The 23066-nt window shown below is 34.5% G+C and overlaps 1 pseudogene; it reads left to right on the top strand.

Moving 5' to 3' along the window:
* The first annotated feature begins 10952 nt into the window (after positions 1-10952).
* LOC115967979 lies at positions 10953-20042 on the top strand (annotated as a pseudogene).
* Positions 20043-23066: the final 3024 nt, after the last annotated feature.

Raw genomic sequence — 23066 nt, 5'->3', positions numbered from 1 at the left:
CGCCACAAGCTCGTGCGGCGGCAACATCTAGTCCTCGTCCAAATCGTCTGCCGCCACGTCATCGGCAATCATCCCGTTCCCATTCTTCGCTGCCATTGCCTTTGACAACACCAGAACCTTCATCGGAGCCAACTGCCGGTGAAGCTACAGGTTCTCGTCCTGCTCGTTCTGGAACTTCCTGTTGCAGTTTAGAGCCTGAGAGAGCTCTCTCTCCAGTGGCCTTGGGATTGCCGGAATCGCGGAGATTGATGGCTTCCGGCATAGAACCGGTCCGTCTCGGAAATTCCGAGACCAGTTATCGGTTTCTGGCAACGCTGCGAGGATTCTTGAGCTCGTTGATTTCTGTAACTTGTTAGCTAAACGAGGATGATCGTGATCGTAGTGATCGTCGTCCATGAAGTCATTGGTCCAAAACACTTTAGCTTCGTTGAGCTCGTATCCAGCGCCTACGTCGATGGACGACGGTGGAGAGAAAGAGAACACAGTGAGAAATCGATCGCTCGACAGTGACCGCCGGTGATGGTAGTTGGTAGATTCCATTGTTGATTTGGATATCAAAGAGTCTTTCACACACAGTTTTTAGAGAGAGACTGTGTTTTTGTTAAACAGATTTGTTTTTAATCTAGTCCATATGATTTTTCAATTTCATCTAAAAACTATTTTTTTAATTTTTTAATTAAAAACATGCCACATCATTAAAAAAAAAGTCAAGTTATTGTTCCGTTAGCCACATAAGTAACACCATTAACAGCAGTTAGTAAAAAGACCAATACAATTCAGTTTTAAAACTTAAGGTCCTAATTGTACTCGCTTCAAACTTGAGGGACCAACTGCGCACATAGGATAAATTTCAGGGACTAATAGTGCAGTTTTGCCTATTTTTTAACTAGTTGGATCGGTTGGCTCTGATACCAAATGTTGTGAACTAGGATAATTTACTGAATGAAAAAGATAGTTAGTTAATTTGAGATGATAAATCTCCTAAACTTGAGAGAGGAAATAGATATTTTTGGTTAATTTTCTACTTAATTCTCATTAATGAATTTAACATACATAAATAGTCAAAGATGAGATAGCCTCATCAACAAATCCTAAAACACAGGAACCTCTCCCATCCTAAAGAGATGTGCTAAGTATACAACATTTTCACAACAAATCATAAGTGATTAGTTGTTATTGGTTTAAATTTGAACCTAACACTAAGATTACTTTTTTGCCCCAACAATAACAATCTGTTATTTAAGATTTGTTGTAAAAATGTTATGGACATATCTTTTCTCTATCCTAAAACATAGGAATTTATTTGAATATAAATAAATAACAATACTAATCGATCTAGGAAGCATTATTCTATCACCTATCTGAATTCAAATAATTTATTTGGTACCCAGGTCATTTCATTATGCATTTTTTAATATTTATTTCATTAACTTGTACTATTACTTATCTAAATAAATAAAAAAAGTAATAAATTTTTTTATGTTAAGACTTTTTTTTGCTAAACTTATGTTAAGACTCAAGACTAAATAATTTGTATTATTTGATATTTCGTTATTTACTTCTTTGAATTGATAATTTTATGTTGTATAATATATATAGACGCACACATTAGTCGCTAACCCGTGCATCGGGAATAGATACTGGATTAGTTTTAGGGAAAAAAAAGAAGTAATGTTTTATTTATTAGTTTTTTGTGTGAAAGAATAAGAGCCGTAGTGTTGCATCTCTAATTTAGTTTGTGTTGTGTATATACATATATTAAAAGGTGTCCTTTAAAAGATCATAATCATTTAAATTGGATGTACCAAAAGGTGATTATTAAAAGGTTATAATTCTTCATATTTGATATATATTAAAGGTGTCTATTTGCCGAAAGTGTTTTTATTGAATGAAAATGTGCCTATTAAATGAAAATGTGTCTATTGACCTAAAATATGCACATTGAATGAAAATATACATGTTGAAGGGTTATAATCTTTTGGTATAGATAGTGGATCATATTCATTTAGTAACTTTTTCTCTTTTATATTTCTTAGAAGCACAAAAAACCCATGGGTCTTCTCCAAAATTTCTATTTGTAAGTCAGTTTTCTTTGTTAAATAGTAAAAAGGTTTAGGAATTAAGCCACACCAATGGTAGTAACAATAATGCTAACCGATTTCTTCATTTGTTTACCTTTTCTTAACTTTTTATCTTTCAATTTTCTTAGAAATACAATAAACCTGTGGATCTTCTTTGAAATTGCTATTTATAGTTTTTTTTTTTTAAAAAAAATAATGAAAAGGTCCAGGAATGAAGCCACACCAACTATGACAACAACAATAATAAGCAATTTCTTTACATGCTTTACAAATCCTATTACACTCCAATTTTACATTCTCTTTCCTACGAATCAAAACAATCCAAAAGTATTTAAATATATTATATAATGTATGTTATACCACGAAAACTGATAGAGAATCCACCAAAATCATATAATATATTATAACAATGATGATTATATATATCATACAATTGCAACAGTTATTAACAACTGTGGGGCCCAATAATTTATGGGTCAGGCCCATTTACTCGTGGGGAATCCAAAGGCCCAAGCCGAGGAGGGCTATGGCCCAAGCTCAATGAAGTAAAGCACAAGATAACCTTGGGATACAGCCGAGGACAGTTCAGTCCTCGGCAGACCCACAAACCCACTGGAAAAAGGGGCAAAAACGGTATAGGGTTAAGCTTGAAAGAAAATCTAAAATATCCAAGGAAAGCTGCCCTTACTGTCATTCAATACTCTGCACCTAACAGAGCCATATTCTTCAACTTTTACAACCACCCCCAACGACTTTGGGTATAGGCTGATGGGACAAGTATCAGTCTTGGAAAGGTTGACCCTACACGTGGACGAAGGACAACGAATGCAGGTTAGTATAAAACGAAAAGTAAGTAATCTAGAGGGAGGCTGGGAAAAATGGCCAAAAACTAGAGCCTCCCAGCCCACCTCTAGGAGAAAGACTCCAGGGGTGAAGATAACTTAACCATGCACGAACACCACGAAAAACCTACCACCTGGTGACCGAGGCCTAGCCTTTCAAACCCACGCTCTACAAATGATATTGTTTGGGCCGTTTTACATGCGAACCCAACACTGTTACGGTTCGTCACAAAATCGTGTCCTCACAACAACTACAATGTATATTCCCTCAAAAAAAAAAAAAAAAAACGACTACAATGTATAATAAATTAATAATAATCAATTGTTAACAAAATGTTTGAAAAGGTTTATCAAATATTGCAATCAGTTATTGCTATACATAAATATATATTGTGTAATATTCCAAACGATGTAGGCAATTAGTTTTGAAAAGAAAAAAATTAATGTTGATAACAAAACTCCCTTTACGTGCAAACACAATTTTATTTATGCAAAATGCAATCACCAATAATAGAACTTATAGAATTATCCCAATTCAAACATAAAATAACTTCTTAAAACTTATTTAGTGCACACACAAAAACTTTCCACAGAAATCACAAAAATAAATTGAGGAAAATTTGTCTTAAGATTATTGGCTATTATTACACAAATAATTTACTTTTATGATTTTGTGAATAAAATCAATAAACAATATATGTACAAATTTGTGTCAATGTATAAGAGAAATAAAGTAAAACTTACAGACCAAATGAATAAAAAATAGTTGATATATGAATAATAAATGGTTGATATAAAACTGAACAAAGATAAAATGATGAACAACACGTAGAAGAAGCACTACAATCTCTATGCACAACGAATAGAATTGTGTCACTCTCTCTCTCTCTCTATGAAGACTCTTATGAATGAATGAAAAAACTAATTTTTATAGGCACAATGGCACCGGTTCGGAAAAGATGTAATTATGAATAAACATATTGAAAAAGCACAATTGTTCGGTATTTTAAAATATAAATGTGGTTGTAATTTAGAGCGGTGCTAAAAATCTATTTTTGGCACCGGTATACATAAAAAGGAGAGTTTCATGTAAAATTTTTACTGCTACAGTGAACAGTGTAGCTGACAGCTAAAAAAAATTAATTTTTATTCTCCAGCCAGATTAAAATAATATTTGTTTGTTTATTTCTTTCTATTTTTTTTATTCTTCAAACCGTGCCTCTCTCAGGGCCAAAATGGTCAAATGACCATAAAATTCTAACTATATAGTTAGTAAACCCAGTTTCTAAACTTTATCATTTACTAGCATCTCGAATCTATGAGACTCGATTTTGGCCCATAAATCGAGTCTCAAAGACTCGATTTTCATGGTCTGATGTGGCATTTGTTTCCTACGTGGAAATCGAGTCTCTAAGACTTGATTTATAAACCAAACAAATTTAAAAAAATTCTAAGTCTCTCGTACAAGCCGAAATATCCAAAATCCAAAAAAAAATTTAAGAAATCCGAAGAGACTCAGATCAGAGAAGCCGAAATACCCAATAAAAATTTAAGAAATCCATATCAGAGGGAGAGACTTAAATCAGAGAAGCCGAAATACCCAAAAAAAATTTCAGAAATCCAAATCAGAGGGAGAGACTCAGATCAGATCAGATCTCGGCTAGCGCGCTGCTTGGGTCACGCGAGGCAGGGCGCAGTCCGCGACCCAGGCAGCGCGTGATTTGGGCCGCGCGACCCAAGCAGCACGCGACCTGGGTCGCGCGGCCTAGATCGCGACCTGCCTGGTTCGATCGCCTTGCACCGCGTTGCCTAGCCTGGGTTGCTGCTTGGCCTAGGTCGTGCACCGCCACTTGCCTGGGTTCTTCTCTCTTTCAATTTTTTTTTTTTTTTTTTTCTGGGTATGTTCTGGTCTCTGAATGGTCTAGTCTTTATAAAGGTTGTAAATCGAGTCTTAGAGACTCGATTTTCATGTGATCGCTAGTGGAAAAATATGCTACATCGGACGTGATTAGACAATAAAAATCGAGTTTTTAAGAGTCGATTTATAGGCCAAAATCGAGTATCATAGACTCGAGATGCTAGTAAATCATAAAGTTTGGGAACTGAGTCTACTAACTATATAGTTACAATTTTATGGCCATTTGGCCATTTTGGCCACCATCATGCCAATGGTGTGCGGTGGTAAGCCCCTCGTAAGTTGTAACCCTACTCCTACTGCTGGAATTCTCTTTCCCAAAAAAGAACAGCCGCTTTTCTCAGTCCCTTTCTATGTTGCTCTATCTCTACTCTCAGAAGTGGAGTAAGAAGTATCAACCAAATCTTTTAGTCCTCCATCCAAATCAAAACCAAAACCAAAACCAAAATCCTTCTAATGGTTTTTTGTTTTTTATTTTTTGTTTGGTTAAAAAAAAAAAGTCTCATGCTTGTCTCTCTGCAAAAGACCATCTTGGACTTTCGGTTCATTACAATTCAAATATATATGCATTATATAGGGGACAAAGTTTGGTTACAAACTTAGTTGTAGCTTAAGGCTATAATTTTCATTAAAAAAAACTAACATTACTCCATATTTTTAAAATCTAACCGTATGTTTTTTATGCTCTTGACACATATGTCAAATTTTGTGTTAATTGAATGTTATTTACTATATGATTCATAAACTTTTTTTTATTTATAATTTTATTTTATGAAAACTTGCAATTTAAATAATTAATTGATGACATAGTTATTGATTTCCAATCTTTTAGAAATTTTGCAAGTGTAGGGAATATAAGAAGAAAATGTATTCTACCGGTGAATTCGTAAAAAAAATTCATGTCTAATAAAAAGATATTGGGTGAAGTTATACACTTGCTATATATAAACCTACATGCGTTTTGTATTTCCATCATTTCCAAGAGTCTTTGCAATTCGAGCACTTCCTTTCCTTCTTCACATGGAGTGTTCTTGGACCACCCTACACTCTTCCAAGGGTTTGTCATCACCACCGCCATCACCATCGCAATCATCATCAGCTCGGCCACGGAGACGGCGCCAAAATGTGTTACCGGCACAGTCTGCAATACTAATGTCATTGCCACAACTATAATTAGGGTCTGGGCCACTGTTACCTCCAAAATTTTCTCTCTTCATACTCCAAGATGGTGAAACTAATAATCTTGAGTGGTATGGGTTGCAGATTGCAGAAAACACAAACAACCCAGTTTACAACAACGAACTTCCACGCTCTTTGCTACAAGGGTTTGCCTCTTAATCCGGGTGAACCTTATCATCGTAATTCAAACTACGCTCCCATCTTGAAGCCCAATTTCATTTGTGCTGAAGAAAATGGAAGACATTGCTATATAACTGGTATGAATTCCAACTATTATCGGATTCCTGGTCAAACCCTTGTTAAGGATTCTTTTATTCAACTTTTGGATACTCCGAATTTGATCCATTTACATTCTCTCAACCCTACTGTTCCTATAATTGAGCATGCTAAGCCGATTAATGTAAAGGACTCCCAGCCAATCATCCTGGGTGAGTCTTTACTGCCTTGGAGGTTGCTTACCATCCAACTGGGCTTCTTCCATGAACATAATAACTAGTCAATGGATTTCAATCCCTAACCCTCCATATCTGCCCTAAATATGAATTCTGTTATTTTCGTCGGTGTGAAATATCACAATCCATATATAGTAGTAGGTTATAAGGATCCTAAGAACCCGATTCTTCAACTGTTTAATGTTTCCGCAAACTAGTGGTTAATCCAAAAATTTCAACCAAATTTTAATGGCCAGATTCTTAACCCTCCTAAAAATCAACTGATAGAAGTTGATTCTACAGTCTTTTGGTATGATGCTGTAAAACAAAGGGTCGTAGGATATTGCCTCTTTTCTGGTGAAGGTTACTTGGTTGAGGCACATACACATGACCATGGCGTTGGAGACTTTGAGCCCTGCCTAGCTTTCATAAGTGGTGGTGATGGTGGAAGTTTAAACTTTTGTTTACAGTAGCTATCCCCAACCAAGATAAATGGAAGTCCAATGGTAAAATTTCACTGCCTAGTCCATTTATCTTGGTTGGGGATAGCCACTGTAAACAAAAGTTTAAACTTCCATCATCACCGCCACTTATGAAAGCTAGGCGGGGCTTAGGGTCTCCAGCGCCATGGTCATGTGTATGTGCCTCAACCAAGTAACATTCACCCGAAAAGAGGTTATATCCTACGACCCTTTGTTTTACAGCATCATACCAAAAGAACGTAGAATCAACTACTACCGGTTGATTTTTAGGAGGGTTAAGAATTTGGCCATTGAAATTTGGTTGAAATTTTTGGATTAACCACTGGTTTGTGGAAACATTAAACAGTTGAAGAATTGGGTTCTTAGGATCCTTATAACCTACTACTTTATATGGATTGTGATACTTCACACCGACGGAAAAAATAGAACTCATATTTGGGGCAGATATGGAGGGTTAGGGATTGAAATCCATTGACCAGCTATTATGTTCATGGAAGAAGCCCAGTTGGATGGTAAGCAACCTCCAAGGCAGTAAAGACTCTCACCCAAGATGATTGGGTGGGAGTCCTTTACATTGATTGGCATAGCATGCTCAATTATAGGAACAGTAGGGTTGAGAGAATGTAAATGGATCAAATTCGGAGTATCCAAAAGTTGAATAAAAGAATCCTTAACAAGGGTTTGACTAGGAATTCGATAATAGTTGGAATTCATACCAATTACATAGCAATGTCTTCCATCAACGCAAATGAAATTGGGCTTCAAGATGGGGGCGTTGTTTGAATTACAATGATAAGGCACACCGGAGTAAGAGGCAAACCCTTGTGGCAAAGAGCGTGGAAGTTCGTTGTTGTAAACTGGATTGTTTGTGTTTTCTGCAATCTGCAACCCATACCACTCGAGATTATTAGTTTCACCGTCTTGGAGTATGAAGAGAGAAAATTTTGGAGGTAATAGTGGCCCAGACCCTATTCTATTGTCACCATAAAAAAAAAGCTGAAATGGAGCTAAGAGGGTAGAGATTGGGAGGTGTAGCCCACGATTTATTTTCCCCCCTTTAAATACAGCCCACGTATAAGTAAATGCCAACTCAAATAAATTTTACAAAATCCCTTAACATGAAGGTCCATGTATAAATAATAAAAGTCTTCTAAACTCCATATGACATACTATCACCACAAAATACTACTATTTCGATGGTAGTGAAGATCAACATGTAACATTACATCAAAACTTAGATTCTCAATCTCTCCACCGATGGCCACGGTTGCTTGCACATATTTATAAAAAGAAATGGACTGGGTGAAAAATCACTCATCATGAACTCTAGTACAAGCAGAGCAAATAGCATATTAGACAATTCTCTTGCCTATATACAATACAAAAACACAGTGAAGCTATTAGTATTTGTAACCTCCAGAGTCTCTTTATCCCCTATTGATGTTAATTTGACTTAACAATCATTTCCTTTACATTTTTTCCAGCAACCAGACTGAGGCAAGAGCAAGAAAAAAAAAAAAGGAATTAAAAGGAAACAAACAAAATGAGACTTGAAACAAAGCCAATACAGAATGAAATCAAGCAAACAAAAAAGCTAATCATTATTAAACTTTGTCTCCACAATTCTAACTATCACAGCCACTGTTTGATTGCTAAGAAAACCTAAGAAAAGAAAAGAAATAGAGAAAAAATAAGTATAGGTGATAGTATGAACTCCAAGGTTGAATTATTAGAACAGGACCAAGGACACATGCTCTTAGCAGAAGGAAACCCTGAGCCTAGTAGAAAACAAAATCAAGAAGATTCACTTCAATTCAATGCTTCCAACTGAGAATCATACCATGACTAAAATTCCAAGAACCCCTATGGTCTATTCCCCTAAGCCACCCTATTCAACTTCAAGCTACATAATATAAATCCTCCCATGCTTGATTTTCTTTTACTTCATCCTTAACTTCATAGAGTTTGCATCCTTTATCTCAATTCCATTTAAAATAAAATTAACACCATGACTTTAAGATGTGGGCTTTTTACAAAGTCTATAGCTGGAACCAGCTCTAAAAACATAAATATAAGTTGCATAGCTATTTCATTTAAAAATGCAAGGTTACATCACAAAGAAATAAGACAAGTTCATGAACTAGAAACCTCTCATAAGACAATAAACTTACATTTAAATCTGATATGAGGTTAAAAATCCTAAGAACCATCGCCTTCTATTTTCAATCAATCTTAGATTTCTTAGCCTAACACTTCTTTGATATAAACATTTTCACCTAAGAAAGTTGGAACGGAACATAAACATCTTTAAGAAAATATCTATTCAAGCATATTCTAGAAAACCCATTTTCCATTTAAACCAAAACCCCATAATTAAAATAAAAATAAATAAATAACCCAAATGCAAAATCCTAAGAACCCCAACTATTTTATCTATAAGCAAAAAATCTTAAGAACCACCATCTTCTATTTTCAATCTTAGATTTCGTTGACTAACACTTCTTTGATATAAACGGTTAAAAAAATGATTATTCAAGCATATCCTAGAAAACCCATTTGCCATTTAAACCAAAACCCCATTATCAATCCTAAGGAGAGGACACCAACCTAGGATATGAGATACACAAAATCAACAAAACCCAAAAATATCACAAAATGTTAAATGAGTAGAGAGAGAATGAAGTGAAAGACCTTATAGCTGAGAGAGATAGAGTACACGAGCTTGTTTGACCAGTGACAAAACCTTCCCTAAACGTCAAACCCAGATACCCACAACACGAAACCAATAGAGCAGAAGCGGTGGTGACGGTGAGAAGAGGCGGAGACTAGAGAGCTCTGAGAGAGAGAGAGAGAGAGAGAGAGAGAGAGAGAGAGAGAGTGAGTGACGGTGAGGGCTGAGGAGAGGTAGAGAGAGATAGTGTGTGAGTGATGATGAGGAGAGGTGGAGAGAGAGAGAGTGTGACGATGAGGACTGACTACTAATAGGGAGAGGTAGAGAGAGAGAGTGTGAGTGATGTGAAAGATTTAGGTTTTTTTAATACAGGTCGGATTTGGATAATATTCATACCCTACCCGAGCAATTCGAGTAATATCCATATCCTACCCGATTAGGTTCTACGCATGAAGAACCGAGTATTACCCAGAACAATTGGGTAGGATAGAGTAGGATATCCATTACCCAATGGGTATGGCCATCCCTACTTATGGCAACCTAACCATAGGAAAAATAAAATCTTGGAACTAGCTTTGACTTTCTAATCCACACAAAAAGCTAGTGTTTACTAGTGAAGTGAGTGGAACTTTTAACTTTTGCGAAGTGTTACTGAATGGAAATTTCAAAAGCCAATCACATATTTATTCAAGTTTTCAAGACTTTTTAATCCACACAAAAAGCTAGTGTTACTAGCGGAGTGAGTGTCACTGAATGGAAATTTCAAAAGCCAATCACATGTTTATTCAAGTTTCAGAGATCAATGAAGGAACTTGGGTCTCAAAGACTTGAGTTCTGCTTCACTATGAAGCTCTCAATCTCTCTACTCATTCTCATTCTCTTCTCACCATGTCGGTATAGGTTTTTAGAATTTTGCACATGGATTTTTTTTTAACAAGGTTTTTAGGGTGTGGGTTAAAATTATTTGGTTTTGTAAATTTAAATATTGTGATGTGTAAATACCAATTTTGTTTTCACAAAATCTGTCAATTAATGAAATTGTTAGTAAAATCATGCGAAATGCCAAAAAAGGTTACAAATTTTAATTTTTCCAGTATTCTACATAATTTTCTGTGTTTTTAGTAGTTTTAAAACTAGGAGTCCATACGTGTTGTGTTGTGTTGTGTTAAAAAAAAAAAAAAAAAAAATTGTTGTTTAAACAACAAAACCAAACAGCGCTACATATCCCCAGTACTCACCTTCTTATCACGGGTAGTTTTTGGTACTTTGAATTGGGAGTATACTATCTTATCATATGCTCCTACCGTGCACTTTAGCAACTCCGCTACAACTTAATTTTTTGGTAGCAACTTCGCTACAACAACTTAAGTCTTAACTCTTAAACAACCAACACGCTCTGAAACAAGAACAAGACAATGAAGAAGAAGAAGCCAAGCCAAACCCATAATGGAAGCTGGTGAAAAACCATTCTCAAGCTTTCACTCTCTTCAAAAACTCATCTTCATCTCACTGGTAAATCAATTATCTTTCTAATCTTTTCTTTTGATTTTTTTTTTTCCATTTTTAAAATTTCATTTTTACCCTTTATTTCACTTTGGCTTTTCTACTTGTACTCTTTAATTCATACACTATATTGAATTGAAATTTCAACTCTAACACTGTGAATTCTTTTGCATTTTCTTTTTCTTGTTTTGGGGATTTCACGCCATTGATTATGCTTAATTTGGATTAATATCACTATCTTTAAATTTAAAATCAAAATTTTGATCAGACCCATTACCATTAGTGGATTGATTAGTTGTTCAACTCTCCATTATTGTTATAGATGCTGTGCAATTTAGCTTTTGTAAAAAGTAAATGTATCAAATCCTTCGCCAATGTAAGTAGCACACTATAAATTTACTTTCTTTTTATTCGTTTGGGTGTTTTAAAAAAAAAAAAAAAATTTGATTTAGTTAGTTTCTTTATGTGATTGGTGGTGTTCTTGGTTGTTATGATTTAAATATTTGTTATTCATTTCAGTCGAAGAGAATTCAATGATTTTCGGCCCTTGTATTACTGCAAACGATGCCTTGCGGGCAAGGTTTCAATCTCAATTCTTCTTGGTTCTAATTTCTATGATTTATGGATTGCTATAAAGTTAAGCTGTGCTGTTTCATATCTTGTCATTATAACTTCATTGTCAATATTGCATACATCATTGTATTAGTAACTATTTAGAGTGTATTTGGATGAGCTTTGCTGTTTGTGTATTTGTTGAAAGTACTATAGAAAGGGAGTGGGAAATGGGGTTTTTTTTTGGTGTGGGCTTGCCAAAATAAGCTCCAAAATCCCAAAAAACTTAGGTTATATTTGGTAACAGTTTTTGTTTTCTATTTTCAAAAACTTGTTTTTGAGAATATAAAGAAAAAACAATTTTCCTGTATTTTTGAAATAAAAAATATGTTTGGTTAATTGAAATTAAAAAGATAGTTTTTTGAAGAAAAAAAAGAAAATACTAAAATATGTTGTTATTAGGATTTGATGCTAACTCATTAAATGAGACAGATTAATTAAATTAAATGCTTTTTTCGTTGAGTTTTAAAAATTAAAAACTGAAAACAGTCTTTTCATGTTTTCAGTTTCCTTCGCAAATTGAGTTTTGAAAACAGTTTTTGTTTTCTGTCCATTTTGGATTGCCAAACAAGTTTTTTAATCTCAAAAATAGAAAATTGTTTTCGGAATCAGAAAATAAGGGAAAAAAATAGTTACCAAACATACCTTTACATTTTTTGCATTTGCGAAATACACAGTAGTGTAATTTATTCACAGTTGTTAGTGATGCCATCTGGGCAAGGTTTCAATCAATCTTGTTTTTCTTAGTTCTTACTCCTATAATTATGGATTTCTATAGGGTTCCTTGGTGGTGTTTTCTTGTCATTATAACCTCATTCTCATAAATTGTACATTATTGTATTATTGACTATTTAGTCTAATCTATCAACACTTGTTAGCCTTCTAAATATAAGATGTGCTTGTAAATTTTCTAGAGGACGGGGCTTGGAAACTCTAGAAAACAAGTAAAGCAAAGACCAAAGAGGGTTGTTCTGTAGGTGAAACCTCAAACCTTAACTTCCCCATCTGTAATTTAAGTAACATAGATAATTATGAAAGTGGTTGAAGGAACTATAGTAATTGGAATTTCTTAGAGAACATTTTTCTTAGTTCTAGATGAGAAGATAATTTAACGTGCATATATATCTAAGATTATAATAATATTTCATGTTGAAAAGTTGGGTATATTTCTAAATATTAAGGGCTTTTTTGGTTGTCCTCTGACTTTCAAATGACACCATCCATAATTTTTTAATAATAGGATCTTGCCTAGGTTAGTGTTCCAGGTGTGTCGAGTGGGTGTTTGAGGGTTTGAGTGTTTGTGTTGGTCTTTAGGGTTACTTTGGGTTTTGGGTAGCGCTAGTGTTGTATGGGAGTTGGGGTTTGGAAATGGACTTAAGGAATGATGAGGGATTGGAAACAATTCAGGAATAAGTGACTGCTTCAAGGGAGCGCTGATAAAAGAGAGAATAAAAGAGTGAGAGAAACTTTTAGAGAGAAAGGAGCAGAAAAGGCATAAGCTTGTTGATTATGTCCTTCATCACTTTACAAGAGACTTCTATACATTGGTATGTTTAATTCTTTTCTTTTTTTTTTTTTTTTTGATAGGTAACGAAAAAAATTTATTAATAAAGAAGCCAACCCGATACATTGGAAATGTAATGTGGGAGCAAAAATCAAGAACCAAAATTACAGTGATCAAGTAAAACAAGAATGGAAAAACAAGAAAAATGCGATAGAGCCACACTCCAAGCAAGGAGGGTATGTTAGAAAAAAGACTTAATCTCTAGTGAGGACCATTCACATCCCTCAAAACATCTGGCATTCCTTTCACTCCAAATACACCACATCAAATAATGCGGCACGACGAGTCTCCAAAAGCCTATATTGCGATGACACCCAAACTTACCTTGCTAAGACTCAAACAACTCAATTACCTTATGAGGCATAACCCAGTGAATTCCAAACAAGCAAAACACCAAAGACCACAACTCAAATGCTATGGGGCAATGAAGAAGAAGATGATCCACCAACTCCCCACACCTCTTACACATATAACACTAATCAAGAACAATAATACACCTTTAGCGAAGGTTATCCGTTGTAAGAATCTTACCTAAGGAAACAGACCATGAGAAAAAGCTACCCTTGGAGGAACGTTTGACTGCCACACCATTCTCCAAGGGAAAGAGGTAAGAGTAGGAGGGTCGAAAGAAAGACAAAATCCTATAACCTCAAAACTTCTACTCCTAGCTAGCTTCCAATAAACCTTGTTAGGGCCAACCCCCCGCACAGTCGAAGAGTAGACAAAGTCCATAAATAGATCAAAAGATTCTTGCTTCCAATCCTGAGGTGAATGATGAAAGGTGCTGGAATGTTATGGATGTGCCTAGCCTAACTAATTCTATCCAACTAATTAAGCAAGTGCTAAATGTAACTAACTCTTTGCTAACTACAAGACATGTGCTTTAATCAATCCAAGCATGTGTTCAATTACAAAAATTCATGCCTGGTCAGTAAAGCCTTCCTTACTTGCATGGTTAGTTACTAGAGATTCCCACAAAATTTGGTAGTCATTGGATGCAGGTGCACCATCATGGATTGGCACTTCAGGAATGCCAAGAACCAAGTTAGACTCCCAATCGCACGACTGAACGGCCAATTAGGGCACACTGTTTCCCAATCAGCAATTTAGCTTTGGTGGCTGATTCTGCTTCCTTTTGGCTCCTAAAAACATCTAACATGAACCCATGACCACACTTCAAACCATTTATAGTGATACTTGTTATGCTTGAGTTACCTCACTTGTGTTGTTGCATTTGTTTGTTAGAGAATCTCCTAGAGAATGTTTGTCTCAGTTTCAGATGAGTTGAGAATTCAACGTGTATTTCTTGGATTATAATATGATTCCATGCTGAAACATAACAGTGTTTTTATATATAATAAGGGCCTGTTTGGTTGTCCCATGAGTTTCAAATGACACCATCCATAACTTTATAACACCTAACACAAACCCATGACCTCACTCCAAACCATTTATAGTGATAGTTGCAATTCTTGAGTTACCTCTTTTATGTTATTTGTTTGTTTGAGCCTTTACCAAATATGAATGGAGCCATATAATTCCAGGGGACAACCAAACAGGCCCTAAGTATTTTGTAGTTGTAGGAAAGGGATCTCAAAAAGAGAACCAGTAAATTTAGAATTTGCTTCAACTGTCAGCAACTGTTTGGAGAAGGAATTGGTGACATGATGTCTCTGATGTGGCTGAACATATGACTCAGTGTAGTACGGCTGAAAGGAATTCATTTGTCTGGCACCCAGTTGCATTGTCAATTGGCAACAGCCATACAGATTTTTTCACACCCACAAACCTTTACCCTCTTTTATGATTTTAGGACAATTACCACTGTAAATAACTTGTTACATTATATAATTTTTTTTGCATTTGTTGACTGTGTAGGCAAATCTTTGCTAAGTAGGTACAAGATACCACTTCTGCAGCTGGAGTCAGCAATTATCCATATGAACAGGTAATTCATAGAGTTTTTTCCCCTCTCCATAGATAGCAGTAATGCTTATTTTTAAACATTTCATACAAGTTATTGACATCATTGCGACATAGAGTGATACTTCTGGTGCTATTTGAATTAGTGGGGTGAAAATGAGGGACCTATCTGCTTTCTGGGTCTGGGAAAACCCTATGGATGTTCACTGTGACCAGTCTATGAGTTCTCAGGTACTCCAATTTGATTTTAACATTGATTCTTTTTTCAGATAGCAATAATGTGTGAAAGTACTTAATCTTAATTCTTACCAAAGCTGAGATAGTTTGAATAATTATGAGAACCATATAGATTATATATAGAACATCATCTTGAACCGATTTTTTTTCTCCTTGAATTAATAACTCCTTTGTTTAGTATAAGTGGCTGACATCACCAATTGAATTATTATCTCTTAGTCATAGACACTGACACCATTTTCTTGTCTATTCCTTACTTTCAGACAGTGGAAGATTCATTTCAATCTGGGATAAGATCTGGAGAGAATGCTGAGCATTCTAGCAATGGGCATCAAGATGGTAGAATCCCATATCCTTACAACTCATCAATGAACCTAGTGAAGTTCATGCGGCAGGTGAACTATTAAATTCTTCTATTAGTGATATCAAATATCAAATATGTTTTGTGTGATTTCAATTTGTAACAGTTCCTAGCCCTTTCAGATACCATGGCAGGAAAGGAAGGATCTCCAATCTGCACAACTAATTTGACAAGATGAAGAAACTGACAACCAGATGGCAGCAGCAGCAATTGAACGATCTAAAAGCCTTAGACACCACTGTCGAGAGAAAGTACAGTATATGGAGGTGAGATTTTGATCACCCACATTCAGATTCATTCCTCAAACTTATGCAGGACCAGATGATAATGGCCAAAGCATGTGCAAGCATTGCCAAGTCTAAGAATTAAAGTGAGTTTTACAGTGCTCTTAGGGTGCACTCAAAGCAAGTCAAAAGTGCTATTGGAGAATCACATTCTGATGCTGAGCTTCACCCAAGGTATTGCTGCTTTTTGTCTGCTGTCCTGGTTACCAGGCATACTTGCTCGCTCTTGGTTTCATGCAGTTGTTTTCACTGTTCCTATTCCAGTGCCCTTGATCAAGCAAAAGCAATGGGTCACATTCTCTCTAAAGCAAAAGACAAATTGTACGACTGCGACATAGTTGCATGGTCGTTTAGAGCCATGGTTCAGTTGAAGAGAATGTAACTGCACTGAAGAAAAAGACTGCTCTCTTGATTCAGCTAGCTGCTAAAACAGTCCCTAAACGATTGCAATGTCAACCCTCCTATGAAGGCAACAATCCAAGTTGAGAACATTGATGATTTCAAGTGGCTGAATTCCTCACACTGTTCTGTTCTACGCCACCTTGAATCTGCAAGAACTAAAGAATATTATTTTAGAGTAAACCATCCTACTACCATATCTACTGGGGAAGACAAACTTAAATACAGGAACCCAAAATATTTGTCCATGTTGAATCATCAAAGGTTCTACCTTCCTGAAGTTTACCCAAAGCTGGACGAGAATCTGATCATATTGTAGTTCAGAAGGATCTCACGCCTCTTTGGTCCATTGATTTGCAAGGGTTGGTAAATGGTGCAGCGGAGAAATGCAAGGAAAGCTTCCATAGGTTTGATAAGTATCTCAACTTCTCTAATCTAAAGATCTCTGAGAATTTTGATCCAAATGCTTGTGGTTGGGCATTTGGCATATATATTTTTGACTTGGAGTGGAAAAGCGAAATATAACTGGAATATATCATCATTGGCAAGATATGGTAAGGCTTCATTTGTCTTCTTTCTCCATTCCCAATCTAGACTCCCCCACCCCTTTCCAAGTTCTTATCATATATTAACTTGTATAAATGATTTATTTTATGCGTTTCTTTTATGATAGAACATTTATGCAAGTAATTTGTACAAATATCATGGCGATGGTGGCCATAAGTGTGCAATCATTTTGGTATCCAGTGGTGTTTCTTTCAGCAAAACGCGTGAGTAGTTATTACTATATAGTTTTTAGGGAAATGACATAGGTCTTAAGGTTTAGGATGTGATGGGTTGAATGAAGATGTTATTTACTTGCCATGAATGTAATTTCATTGGATGATAGTATTCGTACGTGTTTGTACCATATCAGTATGGGAGTAATCACTAGATTGTGGATCGTCATCTATATATATATATATATATATATAAAACCGAAACTTTTGAAGTTCCCACAATTTTCCACGTCAGCACAGTATTAAAAAAAAAAAAACTTTTAAGACTAAAAAAAAAACTAGCATTATCAAAAAGGAAAAAAAAAACACCCAAAAATTTCAAACCGGCATTATCAAAAAGGAAAAAAAAAAACTTTTAAAATCAGCCCTAAAAAAACAAAGCTCAAAGCAAAAAGCTATTATCAGCACAAATTAAAAAAAAAAAAAAAAAAACTTTTTAAGACTAAAAAAAAAAATTATCAAAAAGGAAAAGAAAAAAAAAAACCCAAAAATTTCGGCCCTTAAAAAACAAAGCTCAAAGCGTAAAAAGAGGCTAAAACCAAAAATTTCGTTCTCCCCAAAACCAAAACTTGATGAAAAAAAAAAAACCTCTCTCCCCCTTAAACGCAAACACAGTAATGCAAACATATCAAACTCCCTCTCTTCTTCTTCACACAGTCCCATCTCCATCTTCAAACGCACAATTTCCTCCATGCCTCTCTCTACATACACGTTCCCCTGACTCCAATCTTTGTCCCTTCTCTACCTTCAAACCCCTAAACTATAGTCCGCAGGCGCCAGCCAGCCACTCCTTTAGTGGCAGAAAGTTTTTGATTTTGAGACTTTACCATCTGACCAGATTCTCTCTGCAAACATTACCAGTAAGTTTTTATTTTGTTCTATAATTTGGGATGTTAAATATGATTTAGGGTTTCGTTTTTGGTTGTTAAATATGATTTAGGGTTTCGTTCTTGGTTGTTAAATATGATTTGAGAGAATTTAGTTGAATTCAAGGCGACAACCCTCCTAAACAATATTAGACAAGAAGAGAATAGTTTTTTATGGAATCATATTTGCTGCCTCTTATTGCTTGAGCCATAGCTTAAATACAATTATGACAAATTCATTTAAAGCTATTAAAGATGTGTGTTTGAGACTTATTAAATTTTGTTACAAGGTGAATATTTTATATCAATATCTATTTGTTAGCATGTGTTTGAAAATTTTAGGATAAATGAGTTAGACTATAATTTGTTATTTTTTGCTTTCCAAATTACAAGTAGTGATATATCCTGTTAAATTGGCACTGCATTCTTCTTTTTTATAATAAATAAAAAAATTGAAAAAATTTGTTCTTCCATTGGACCTTTAAAGCTTTTAATTTGAAACTTTTGTTGTGAAAAATAACTGGTAGTGATGTTTGTGGCAGATTCGAATTTAGGATTGAGGTCAATCTCGATGCCATGGTTAGTTTTCTATATCGTATGTACTTTGCGTATAGTTTATTGTTTATGATGCTTTGTTTACTCACCTATTTAGAGTAATGTTCATGTTACAGACACATCTAAGAATTTGGAAGCCCATTTTGAAGAATGCTAGCACTCTAGCAAAGAAGTTCTCCATGGAAGTCACACAAGATCTATGTTTATTTGTACTCCCTCAAATAGCAGCATAATTAGGTAGGATTTCTTACGATTTGTGTTATCATTGTTGCTAGGTTGAAAGTATTCTATGATATATGCAGATAGCTAATTACTGATTAATAAGCCTACAAGTTGCGTGAGAACTTATTTGGAAATACATGGTAATGGTGGAAGCATTTTTTAGATAGAAATTATGGGAAAATTTTGCTAATAATAATAGATAATTTTTCTGGGCGATGATTGTTTAATGCAAATTGTTGGGATGGGTTTTAGGGCCAAGAAAGTTGAGAGTTATGGACACAAACTTGAGTTATGCAAGGTTACATGTATTGGTAGAATTGGTTGCGTGTTTAAGTTTGGAATAGGTGTGTATCATAGTGTTTACTAATTGAATTTGAGACATTAAAATTAACTTGGCATTTGTTTAGAGAAATTAAACAACTACATGAAAGATTATGTGTTTTGTATGTTTGCTTTTGTTTACTGTGTGTCTTAATATGGATGTAGATGGGATAATAAATTTGTGTTGTCCTACTAGGCAAGAAGCAAAGGCAACCATGAGATTTCAAAGGGTGATTGGAGATGATAATTTAAATGGAAGTTTTAGCTAGATGACATGACTAACAATTCCTATTAAGAAGAGTATTTAGTAAACCGTATATCAATGATATGTTATAAATGACTAAGTTTGGTTATATATATAGCAAAAAATTGTAAAAGAGTCATGAAGGTAAAATTGAAAAGCTACATACTAATGCTTTTGCAATTACTTATTTGAAATTCAAACCGGTTTCAAAAATATAGTTTGTGGTTTAGAGCATTTTCTGTTTTCACTAATTGTATTTTGTTTCCATGTACCTGTTTTTAAAATACATGTAAATTTGGTCAAATATTAATTTTTATGCCTTACAGGGAGGAGTACATAAATTTGATTTTGGAAGATGTTGGAAAAGTCAATATCGAGAGGGAGAGCAAAAAACTTTAGGTGGGTTCATTTTCTTATTTTCCTTTACTTTTAATCTCAGAAATGTGCATACTCTAAATGTGGTACATCTATTTTGTTATTTGTCGATTACATATAAAAAAAAATGTACAGGGTAGATTCTTCTTAAGAGATGCAACACAACAGTCACCTCTCTCTCTCTCTCTCTCTCTCTCTCTCTCTCTCAATAGTGGAAATAATGATTTCAGAAATTGTGTAAATTGGCATTATGTTGCCTTTTTAATCCCATTGAGGTCTAGCATCTTTGTTTACTGGCAATGTTAGCATTTAGATACATCTTGGACATCAAAAACGATTAATGTAATTTATGAAAGATATTTGATTGAATGAGTATGGAATTAACTATATTCGTGTAATTAATTGTATTGGAGTATACTTATATCAGTTATATAGTTTCTAAATATGATCTCATGATATCTCATTGTATGTGATAGATTTTATTACTTTGTAAATGATAGATTTTATTGGTTTGGTATATAATTTATACCATGATATATATATATATATTTTCATATTAAGTTATTAATAGCTTTCCCGTGCATCGCACGGGTTAGCGACTAGTTTTATTTTATTTTAAATCACTAGCCAAAGAAAAAGCCCTTCATTCTTTTCTTTTTTTTTTTTCCCTTTAAATTAAAATAATAATAATAATAAAAAAAAAACATTTTTCCATGATCTCTTTTATCGTGAAATTTCTTCTTAGACCTTTTGTAAGGCTTAATTTGTTTTAAAGACGATATCTTTTGACTATTTCATAATAGATCAATCTTAGGAACCCGTATATTATTAAAAAAAAAAATCCTTATTTGCTCCTAGTTTTGGTCCTTATCAACTGATGAGGGGGAGGCAGAGAAATGGCATCAAAAAGATAGGGATTAGAACAAAGAACATTGAGAGAAGAATATGAACAGTGTACAATTCTGCGTATCACTAGCCTCTTTGGGAAAACTTGTTATAAGCCATTTATATACATAATCTGTGATCCTTAATCTTTTTTCCCTATTTTTGTTCTCGGGCAAAGCCCTCCTTTTTGTTTGATCCACTTTCTTACAAATATATATTGATTTGGGCTTAGTTGAACTGTACAAACCTCATTATTCTAAGTGGGCTTGGACTATTTGATTTTTAAGTCCTTACATACACTATACAATAATTTTTTCAGGTCTTTTTTTTCATATCATAAATAAAATCTCCACTCTTCATATTATTTTTAATTTTAATTAATTACTTCAACCATTGCTACTTTTGTTACTATTTGTCTATTACTCATCACATTTAACTATCGATTAATTTTTATTTTGCTTTACTTTTGTAGTCCATTTGAGCAAGCACGTGATCATCCTACCAACTAGCAAGTACTAATGGCTTTGTATTTAGTGGGAAAACTTTAAATTTTAGTTTTGGTTTGTAATAAGGATTGCTTTAAATTTCTTCGAAACTATGTATTTCTTTTGGCATAATTAAGATACTCTTTTGTATTTCTTTCTATGTATTTTGTTTTAGTTTTGAAATATTTTTCTCTTTTGGTTATCACGTTTTGCTTCTTTGAAAAAAAAAAATTATCACAAGCTTTTTCTCTTCTAATTAATTGTTATTACATTCTATTTCCCTATAGTAGAAGTAATCTTTTTAGTCAATAATTCCCCTAAAAAATAGAAAGCACATGCTTAGAGGCTAGCATTCTCATACTCATCTAGACTACATGTGATACCCATATACCTATACATATACCTATACCTATACTTATGCAAATTATGTAGTCCTATAATAAAAAAAGTAGCTTTTTAAATGATAAAATAGAATATTATTTGCAATTCCGGGGGCTAAAATGCTCCAAATTTGTAATGGCGGAGTATTTGGTATTTACTATTTTGTCTATGCACCATAGTGGAAGATGGTCCTGTGATTTGAAGGGGTAGATGGAATGTGGGTTGGTTGGGTGATGGGAATTCTCTCATGGAAAGAGAAAGAGAAAGAGAAAGAGAAAGAGAAAGGGAAATTCGGCTGTATCCTTTTGAGAGACTGTCATAGTTTTTGTTTAGAGATTTACACGTTTAACCTCTTTGATGACCCCAAACACAATGATCAGCATCCTCATCTCCGTCGTATTATTCCACCTGGCTTTGTTCCTTTTCCTACTACCGAATCAGGAATTCCTTTTCACTCTAATCCCAACACAATATCACTCAAACCCGCCACACCCACTGCACCTCATGGAATTGTTTGTGATAGGTTTAGGTTCTCTACTGTTTTGGGCTTCAACTCCTTTTTATACCATATTGCTAAGGATGAGTCGACGGGTACTAAGATGGCTTTTATTGATCTCACCACACCCTCCTCTAATTGGGTGCTTCTTCCTCCTCCTCCTATGCCTAGAGACCCATTACAAGTCCACGCACTCTTTTTGTGTAACAAGCTTTATTGTTTAGGGAGTTACAAACAAGAGAAACCTTGGATTGTGGCTTATGATCCAAGCTTGAATCAATGGGAGTCTTTTCCTGGCCCTTCAGACCATCCCAATGATATATTCTTCTCGGCGGCTAGGGAGTCTTTTATGAGACTATCTAGTTAAAAGAATATTCAGTTATCCATTAATCTTTTTCACTTATCTAAGTAAACTTATTAAGTTTTAAAATCTTAAATTTTAGGAGAAACTACACTGTCCCTGAAGTTTATTCTATAAGTGCAATTGGTCCATTAAGTTTCAAGTGAGCACTACTGGCCCCTTAAGTTTAAAAAATAAATTGTATTAGTCCTTCTATTAACTACCATTAATAATATTGCTTACGTGGCACTAACGGAATAGTGACCTAGCATTTTTTTTTTAATAATATAACCATTTTTATTAAAAAATTGCAAAATTTATTTTACACATCAAAAACCCATTAACCCCCAAATATATATAAATATATATATATATATATATATATTTTTTTTTTTTTTAAATCAAGAAATTAGAAGAAAGAACACGGGTGGGTTCATTGGAGATTGGCCTTCACCACTACAGTGTTCAGCTTTAAATATAAAAATATTGAAAGGTGAAGTATGTTTGCCAGAACAAAGAAATAAATAGAAAGGAACTACGATGATCCAAAGAGCGGTGGTAGTGGCAACGATGCCCTGCTCAGCTCTAAATATAAATATGGGCTTTTTACAAAGAAATCAAGACAAACTAATC

This window comes from Quercus lobata, chromosome 11, assembly GCF_001633185.2.
Source record: "Quercus lobata isolate SW786 chromosome 11, ValleyOak3.0 Primary Assembly, whole genome shotgun sequence".
Lineage (NCBI taxonomy): Eukaryota > Viridiplantae > Streptophyta > Magnoliopsida > Fagales > Fagaceae > Quercus > Quercus lobata.
This window is presented reverse-complemented; position numbering and strand designations above follow the sequence as displayed.